This window comes from Magallana gigas, chromosome 7 (genome assembly GCF_963853765.1).
Source record: "Magallana gigas chromosome 7, xbMagGiga1.1, whole genome shotgun sequence".
NCBI classification, from domain to species: domain Eukaryota; kingdom Metazoa; phylum Mollusca; class Bivalvia; order Ostreida; family Ostreidae; genus Magallana; species Magallana gigas.
Genome location: NC_088859.1, coordinates 17,709,751 through 17,719,609, shown reverse-complemented (window position 1 = coordinate 17,719,609; position 9,859 = coordinate 17,709,751). Strand labels below are relative to the sequence as shown.

The following is a 9,859-nucleotide window of genomic DNA, read 5'->3' as shown; positions in this document are numbered from 1 at the left end:
ATAGAATTTGACGAAAATCGTGACCATGCCCCTTTAATGCCACCTTGGCACGGCGTAATGATTCGGCACATCGTTACACATGACGTAAGCTTGTTGTTGCTCACTAATGTGTTGAGAGTGACACTGGCTGACCTAAGAAATTGTGCTCGTCATGGGATTTAGACCTGCATAGATTAGTCATAAACACTCATGAAAAATGAACTATCACAATAATACTTATGAAATCGTCATATGGACAATGATCAAGATTGAAAATCTTCCTGAATAGTTTTCTAAATATTTCCCGTGTAATGAATAGTGTGTCAACATTTTTTGTAATTTTCATTATATCATAAATGATATAAACCTGAACAATTGGCTATTTCTATTGGTTACCATTTGGTTAACAAATACAGTTGTTCTGCTAGTTTCCTCCTAGACTATGATAAACTCATTTTTTTTTCACCAAAATCTCTGAATTAGAAGTCGGTTATTTTTTTTCCGTATTAAATTAAAAAGTTAGCACTAAAAAGAAAAACAAAATGAATCTTTTATTCCAAACACGTCAAAAAACAGTCATTATAATACATGATGCAAAGGTAGATGGGCACTTGGTTAATGGTTAATCGTAAAAGTACAATGAAATATACATTTATATACTATATATAGTGTTACATGACCTAGCTGCATGTAAAGAAAATATTACACAGCAGAAAGACGGTGCCCCTCCCTCCACCAGCAATGCTTGTTGATATCTTTTTATTCAAAATATATAGCATACAGAAAACATTAGTTGGAAATGAACATTTTTTTTTAAAATGAAAGACTTGAATACTAGTAAAACATCATTATACATCAAAACATCTACATGCATAAAATAACCAACAAATAACATTATGATGTGAATTACAGAAATAATATATTTCCGTTTTGACAAACACGTACAAAATAATATATAATATGAGCAATATCTTCAATAATCTTTACATTTAGAACACAACGGATTTTACAAGTATTAGACTATGGCATTACTTTTGATACCGTTGACGAATATGCTAAATGTTTGAGTACATGAATGAACCATAATAATTTCATTGTATTACGTTGAACAAAGAGCGTTTCGTTGCCAATGAAAACACATCGCCGTTGAGTACGAATATTTACTGTATCATGCTGTATATATAGCTCATTGCGGTACATATTGCTCATCAATCTACCACCATCGGTTATAATCATCGCCATTTCCATCATCGGCGGAAAATCGAGTCTTTAAAAACCACCATCACCAACATCATTTCCTTCTTTCTTTTGACAAAGTGAAAGTCTACTAGTATCTGGCGGCATTCCAATTCCACTGTCAGTTTTCGAGGAAGGATGTGGGCCACCTTAAAAAGAAGAGTTCACACATCAATATCAATTCAGATTTGGAACATTCAGATTGTCAATTTTTTTGCCATTCTCATATAGTTTCAGCATCAACAAATTTTTGTATCAATGAGTACGATAGCTGTCAGTTAGGAATTTTTAAAAAAAAATTACCTTTTGGAACTCTTAATCTAGCCTCTCCCAATTTTGATACCTGCAAAGACAATAGTATAACAACTGTGCAAAAATATCAAACACCATTTTAAACACCATAAACGTTCTCCCAATGCTTGATAAGAAAAAGTATCTGTGAAAAAAACCCACTCATATTACGTGCACAATTAATCCTGTTTATACCCTTTACTAAGCCCCCCCCCCCCTTTTTCCATGAAGTAATCGACACCACAAAATTGCAACCATTACATCAGGCTGTCCAAATATAATTGAACGTTTGTTGTTACCTTAATGATAATATACCACTAAAGGAGGGATTAATGTGTCAAGAACTGGCCCCATGATGCTCGAATTTCAAAAGAAAACAAAATTACAAACAAAATTAATGATTTTCATTTAAATGCTTTGAGTATATATAACACATTCTAACAGTTAAAATGAATCCATCAATAAATATCCGAAATGTATGATCCATTTTGGTCCCCTGATGTTATGTATTTCTACTAAAACAGTGTTTTAGCTAAAACGGATTTTTAAAAAAAACAACAAAAAAACCAGCAATATATTTTAAGTTTTAAGCGTCTGGGTGATGTTAAACATAAAATTAACTTTGGACAGCCTTGGAACAATAAAAGCACGAAAATAATAAAAACCAAGCAACATCATACATATTTTTAGGTCTTACTTACATATTCTTTAATATTAAATTCCAAATTTCTTAAGTCGTCCTTTAATGACAAGAGTCGGTGATCCAAGAATTTTGCTCTGTTAGGGCAAAAATCATGTACATGCGGCTCATATCCAGCGTCTAAATACTCAATGACCCCAGCTAATTGTGCGTTTTTCAGCCTTATGTCTATTGTTGTACTTTGTAGCTGAATGGACACCTCCCTTAGGGTGGGCACTTTTTCCATTGTAACAGTTTCACTTACAACGTCCTGGAAAATTTACTTGAAGGTCCATGTTAGGAATAAACGGTGTAACAATCTTGGTGACATTTTCAAAGATGGCTGTGAGAATTCACCAAATTGTCAACCCAGCGTATCGGTATAAGATATACGACGTACATCATAAAAATGAAACGAGGAAAGAATTAGCCATAATTGAAAATCTCCAATTATAGACTTATCGACGCAAACACGTAGGTATTAATATACTTGAAGGTTAAACATATTTCCTTGTTATCAAGGATATTTTAAAAATACTGGCGATCGAGTGACGTTATGTTTAAGGGGGAAATATAACAATGTACGTAAGAGCAAAAGAGGAAAACGTTCGTTTGATGTAAGAGTTTGATGTTTTGACTTAGCATTTTCCATCATATACATTTGTACTATATCATAGAACTACATTGTAAATAAGTGGGTATATGGTCATTTCCGAATTCTGAAAACTGAATAGTGTAAATAAGATGTGAGAGGGAAAAGGAAAAAAAATGTTTTAGTTGGTAGATGTGGGAGTTATCAAGTTGTTTATTAAAAATTAAAAACAGATTTGATCATAAATAAAGAATGTTTTATTTAGCAATATCGATCGTATTTTTTTCCACTTGTAAGAAAATACTTCAAAAAATACTGCAACAATGGCCATTTCACACTTGATATGAAAAAATAAAATACTGCATAACTGCAGTTTTAATACTTCTGCTATGTTGGTTTTTAGGTTATCATGCATAATAGTAAAATTATACCGTGCTAGACTCATTTTGGCAGCCCAAACGGAAAAGTCATTCATAAGTGAATATCATACTTAGTTTCTTAAGACATTGATTTTTTTTTCTTGGATAGCAACATTTTAAAAGACTTTTCCATAAAGCTTCCAATACGATTTTGGAGCCACCAACATGGAAAAATATCAGCTCAAAACTTAGGGTTGGTGGCACTGAGGCCTGATCAAAGCAATTGTTTCAGGTTAGGAAACAATTAGGATCCTCGTCTTGAGAACAACTCTCTGGTATAGCGTCTCATTAATCAGAGTACAAGATCTTGATGACAAAATCTAAATATGTTCTCGCTGGGATAAACTAGACACTAAATATGCTTTATCTTTTCCCTGTTGTTAGCGATCGATATGTAATGCCTTTTCACATTTCTTTGGAATCCTTTTGATCGGCCAACATTCTTTGGAAATGGGTGTAGAACACTGGAATTTAAACCAGACAGGAAAAAATGACAAGTCTAAAAACCACATTCAAATACCGTACATCTTCTTAAAATTTAAGCAAGATTTGTTTACTTGGATATTTCAGACATTTTAATGTTATACCATATTTATTCAAAATGTGTATTTTATTATATATCAGAAATGCTCTAGTCTGAAATCAAAATTCGTCTTTAGCTAGTAATTCAGTTGTGTTTGCCCTTTAGTGGATTATGACAATTTTATTAACAGTACAAAACATAAGTTTTACCTTTATTTGACAATGTCTATATTGCGCTTATGTTTGCAATCTTTCATATCAAGTATTTTATATCTCATTATTCTCTACCTTTAATCAGAAAAAAGTCATGCTACAAAAATGTACTGTAATTTTTTTTTATAGAAATTTCTCCGGTCGACCCTACAATCTTGGTTTGACTTTATTTATGATTTATTTCGCAGTTGTGTATCCTCGTTTGAAAGTTTGAATAGTAATTCGAGAGATCAACTTCTTTTATACATCCTGTTACCTAAGGTTATATGACACTACTTCTACATCAGCTGTTGTTTAAACGAAGGACAAGTCACAATGGGAATAGTTTTACCTTGTTCTGTCGTAAATTCCTAAGCGTACTCTATAACAAACATCAACCAATCAGAAAAAGCAACGCTTATCAATTTTATCAATATACGGTTTAAATGTCTTTGTTTTGCCTATGCTGCTATTATATAAAACGTAAACTCCTTTTTCATTTGTTACTGTTATCAACAATAATAATAATATTGCGTAATACGATCCCAGAACTCAGAACAGATGTGTGTATTGAAACATGATGCAAGTACAAACGTACCTATTTCTTTGTTATTGCAGCAAACGCATAAGTTGGCGAATCGCTGAATTACCGCTTTTCAGTAGAAATTGTCTATTATGACAGAAAAGTGCATTCAGGTACTAAAAAATTTGATGTACCTTTGTATTTTGATCGGCCAACATTCTTTGTAGATAGATGTAGAACACTAGAATTTAAACCAAACAGGAACAAAAAAAAAATGACAAGGCTAGAAGCACATTCAAATCAATAATCAAAATCAAGAAGGTTGATTGCTATTTAGCCCAAAAAAAAAATAAAGACTTAATTCATTATTTGTCAATTGCACGCACTCATCGTATAAGTCAAGAAACATCACAATGCAAACAAAGACGAACCGATTTGAAATGTGCTATTCATTCAACGTCCGTTTATCTTTATTGGTATTATTCAAAATAAAAGAATCATACTTTTAATATCAAGAGATGCATGATGATCTTGGTCGGGACGTGAATAAATCCAATAGGGTCCAAAGGATTTTATAATAGATATGTTTAAGCCCCGACTATAATTATCACCTCATAATATTCAAAGAATGATTCCCTATTACTTATACATGTAGATATATTTATAAAATTATAGGTATTTTTATGTTATTTTTATATGGCTGTATAATTATGCAAACCCCGCTTGCGCTCCAACGGTACGACTTTCGCGTCATCGATTAAATGTATTGAACTATATGTTACAAATTTGATTCGTAGTGTTATCACAGACAAAGACACTGGAAAATGTACATATCATGTAATAGAACCTTTATAAAAACACCAATGTCACATCTAACACTTATATTCATCAATTGAAAGTAACTCGTTTTTGGTCATACCATATCACAGATTTATTTTGCAAAAAGCAGTAATACCTTTCTAAAGTAGGAATGACCAATTGCTGCATATCAGACCTGGAAATTAAAGCTCATTATCTTATGATTTCTGATAGTGCATACTAATTTTGGTCTGCTGACTGGATTATAATAATGATTTGAAAAAAAATCTAACAGAAACTAAATACCAATAGTTATAAATACCAAAAACCAAAACAGCATTTTGTTCCACTTGAGAGAATTTTTAGATTGTAATACGAATGATAAATACTTATGTTACTTTTTAAACGAAAAATCGAATGACAGTGATTGGATTTATTGTTGAAAAACAATAACAAAGTACAAATCGATCACAAAAACAATTTTGAAGTATACACATTAGCAAAAATACTACAACGGCCTTGAATATCACTGCAATGATTTGAAGCAGACATACAGCCTTCCTGTTTTATCTATATCCATTGAATGTGTTTATGTTCTACAAATTGACCCAAACGTGCTATGTGTGTAAGTAAAACAAAGGTTGAAATACTATACATAAACTATACGTGATTGCCAAATCCGGAATTATCAGGGGGTGTGTGTTGGTGAATTTGTTTATCAACAACTTCCTCTTTGTGGCATTTGATATTATAAATAGAATACTTAAACTTAAGGTTTGTTATTTTCACGAAAATTTCCATTCAGACTGGAAAATTGATTAAGGATCGATGGTCGTGGCCATTTTTAGACAGTGTTGATCTCTTTTGAAAGAAGAGTTCTATATAATATTTAGGAAAATTCCCAAATTTAAAACAGAAAATAAATGTTTTTTCTTTTCTATATAATAGTTTATAGCTACAAAAACCATACCTTTAAATTTGAGGTAAATATGGTGGTTATTTTGTTAACCACCCAGCCTCCTTAATAACTGAACTTTTGAAGCACTCAAGCAGGAAGTCAGCGGTAAGAGAAAATCAATTATTTTTTTCTCAAAATGACAATGGGACAGGGTCATAAACGTTTTTCTTACCAAGGATGGGCTCGTCGAAATTTATTTTGTATGTGTGGGTTTAGATATTTGATGCTACAGTATATAAAGCTAACCAAAAGAAAAAAAAACAAAACAAAACAAAAAAAACCCAAAAAACAAAAGCGTAGTGTAGGTCCTATACTCAATTTATAATATGTTTTACGGTGCGACCGTTGGGGCGAGCACAGCATGTGATCAAACAATGAATTATAATAAATTTAATAAAATAAAATTAACAACGTGAAATTATGAATGCCAAAAAATAAAACATACCTATTTTTCAGTAAATTTTCATTATTCATAGTTTATAAGATTTGTTATAATTTATTTATTTATATTTAGAACAATAGTTTAATCTCAGATACAATGTTGTTAAATAATAAAGATTTTAATATATAAATATTCATTGCACTGCATCTCCTCTTTTAAAGTGATTGTGATTATGATTGATTGATTGATTTCCCCCTTTTTTTTTGCAGTAGACATATTTTCTTAAACTTACATATAAAACTTGACTCATCATAGAGCTCCCCCCATGCTAAATTTTTTTTCATTTTTGTCAATTTATACATAGAAAATCGACTTACCATGGATTTGCGCCTCCACTTAAAAAAAAGAATTAATGTTTAATTTTATTTTTAATTTACGCTTAAAAATATTTGCTTATCATGTTAAAAGAACATAGTGTTCCCCCCCCCCCCCCCCCCCCCCGGCGCATGTAATAAATGGAAGTGAAAATAAAGAAACCATTGAACTGCTAAAGAGCTGAAGGATTAGAATTTTCATGATTTATTTTTCTTTTTGCTTGCAAAGATTTTTTGGATGAGGCTGCCATCCACCCACCCCCTTTAAAAAAAGGCGCTGCTACGTATAACGTTACGTTTCAGGAAATTACCGTAATTATAGTGAATAAAATATTTGTGAGCATTCATCCAAATTAGTGCAATTTACAACTGTTTCCTATATCTGAAGAAATGTCCTTATTCGTCAGCTGTTCTTTATCTTAGCCTTTGCAAGATTTTGAGAGGATTTTGGTCATTTCAGCAGATTTACAATAACTTCAATTAGAGTAATTTCCCCTTATGAGTGCTTATTGTGACGTCAAAGCTGACGTTGGTTAAGTGTCGTCTTACTCTTTAAAACTCCCCTGAGAAATAAAAGTATGCGAAGTATACTGTTTTATTTACTTAAAAAGCATGATGTTCTTAAAATTACACATCTTATAAGCTTTTCAAAGGTTTTACTTTGATTCCCGGGAGAACGTGATGTTGGAACGTGAGGTTGGAAACCATTGGTACTATGAATTGTGGGTCAAAATTTACTGACTCCGAAAAAATATATCGGATCAATGTGTAAACGTTTGTGACGTCACACGATTATTTTTGATTGAAAGTGTACTGAGGTGAACTTTAGAGGTAACATTGACTGTATGTCGCTTACATCGTTATTGTTTTTACTGTCTAAATTTGTCTTGCTGATTCTCGTGAGAGTGTGAAGTGATAAAAATTGCTATGATTACAGGGAACTACTGGGACGATTAAAACGATGCATTACTGGTCCGATTTACTGACGCCAAAAAAATCCGTTGAATGAATGTGCAACTAGTCCGAATTTTCTATTCACACACGCCTTGCCGGTAGAGCTCGCTACGCGAGCGGCGCTTCGCGCCGCCTCGCTGCGCTCGCTATTAAGGTCAAGATCTAATATGTTTTACGGTGCTACCGTTCTGGCGAGCGCAGCAAGAATTACACATACCTTGCATCATTGTCAACTTATAGTTTTATTTCGGTATCAACAAACGTCAAAGAATTTTTGCTCTACAATAAGTATGCCAAAGGTACTAATTTTAATGGTTATGATACATACAGCGCAACACCCTACCCAGAGAGAGAGAGAGAGAGAGAGAGAGAGAGAGAGAGAGAGAGAGAGAGAGAGAGAGACCCTGTACCTGTTTGTAGGTGTGTAATTTCCCACTTTTAAATTTAATTGTCTGACTATATGCAATATCTACATAATTTTTTACCTGTTTATTTTTTCATTTTATTCCTTTTTATTTAGTTCTAAATGCCCTATTGTTTATTCCCTCCCTACTCATATACTTACCTGCCTACTGTACATGCATGCACAATTAGCTTAAAATGGGTCGATATGACAGTAAAGTATGGCTTTTGCTAGTATATATATATAAAATCTCTATATAAAAAAAAAGATTAAAAACAAATCATATGTCAATAAGCAGATAAGGCAGGTATCGCAGTCTATACTGAAATAGCCAGTACACTCATTACAGATGTTTGATCCACCTCTAAATTTTTCGCGGGAAATATAGCGCGAGTGCACTGTGACGTCATCCATGACTTTGTTCGTCTTTGTTTACGTTTCTCGACTCAATACGAACGTATGGAAGCATGCAACAAATCTTTTGAGTCTGGCCAAAGCATATGCGGTACTCAAAACGTGTCTTCAAACTTAAAGTGACCGTAAATTACGCGTTAAAAGTCGGCCATTTTTGGCATAGCACCACGGGTGAAAACATTAGAGAGCATTATGGGACGTAGACAAAAAATTTTGTTTGATGAACTGTAGGTTTAGCTCGTTCTTTTTCCCGCGCACACTGGTTCTTAGAGCTCGCTTCGCTCGCCGGCGCTGCGCGCCGGCGAGCTGCGCTCGCTATTAAATGACTCCGGAGTGTCTTTTTGGGGCTAGAACCATTATAACGACATAATTGATTTGAAAAATCTTTTCCCCGTTCTTTACGGTTTTAAAGGATTTATGTAGAACATTTAACAATTTCTTGACATTCTATGTTAAATCATTGGAAAAGTTACCCCAAAACCTGTATTCTTAACATCATTTTAAAGAGAAGGTCAAAAGCTTGTTTAATTTCGGTTTAGGGATGACTGTAGGCATTCTAGATGTATTTTATTAGTCAAAAATGGACAAAATTCCGAAATTTGTTTCTCAATTCCTTCATATTTCATTGAGAATGACAATTTAAAACATGATTATTCATTGTGTTTACCAAAACTTTTAGCCCCGGTAAACCCTATCAAATAAAGCTATTGTTATGAAGCATCAAATGTTAAACTTTATGAACCTAGGCACCTTTCATTTACTAGATCTTGACCTTAATCAAATTATTTATGTGCAAGTGATTTGGATTTTTTTTATACTTTATACTTTTTATTTTGATACATCAACTGACATTTTTCTTCAATTTAATAATATTGATATTAGTTTGTTAATCGTGGCAATGGTAATTTATGATGACCGAGGTCTCTTTGATGTAGACCGCCGTAATTTCTGTCTATTCTAATTATATGTATGTATATATATCGTGTTTGAGTTCTGAAATAATATGAGTTTTAAATTTTAACTTTCAAAGTAAAATAAAATGAAATAAAAGAAAGTAAAAAAAAGATATTAAAATATCTTGTTTTATGAAAAAATGTAAAAGGATATAAAATCTATCCGGGGCAATATCTTTAGCGGAATAGT

General features: G+C 32.6%; 1 long non-coding RNA gene across 1 annotated transcript; it reads right to left on the bottom strand.

The window, feature by feature from the left end:
* Positions 1-1,226: 1,226 nt before the first annotated feature.
* Positions 1,227-2,588, bottom strand: LOC105322287 (uncharacterized). Its single transcript, XR_010707984.1, has 3 exons — positions 2,208-2,588; positions 1,519-1,558; positions 1,227-1,364 (listed from the first exon to the last, which is right to left on the bottom strand). It is a non-coding gene; the product is annotated as an uncharacterized lncRNA (long non-coding RNA).
* Between the last annotated feature and the right edge of the window lie 7,271 nt (positions 2,589-9,859).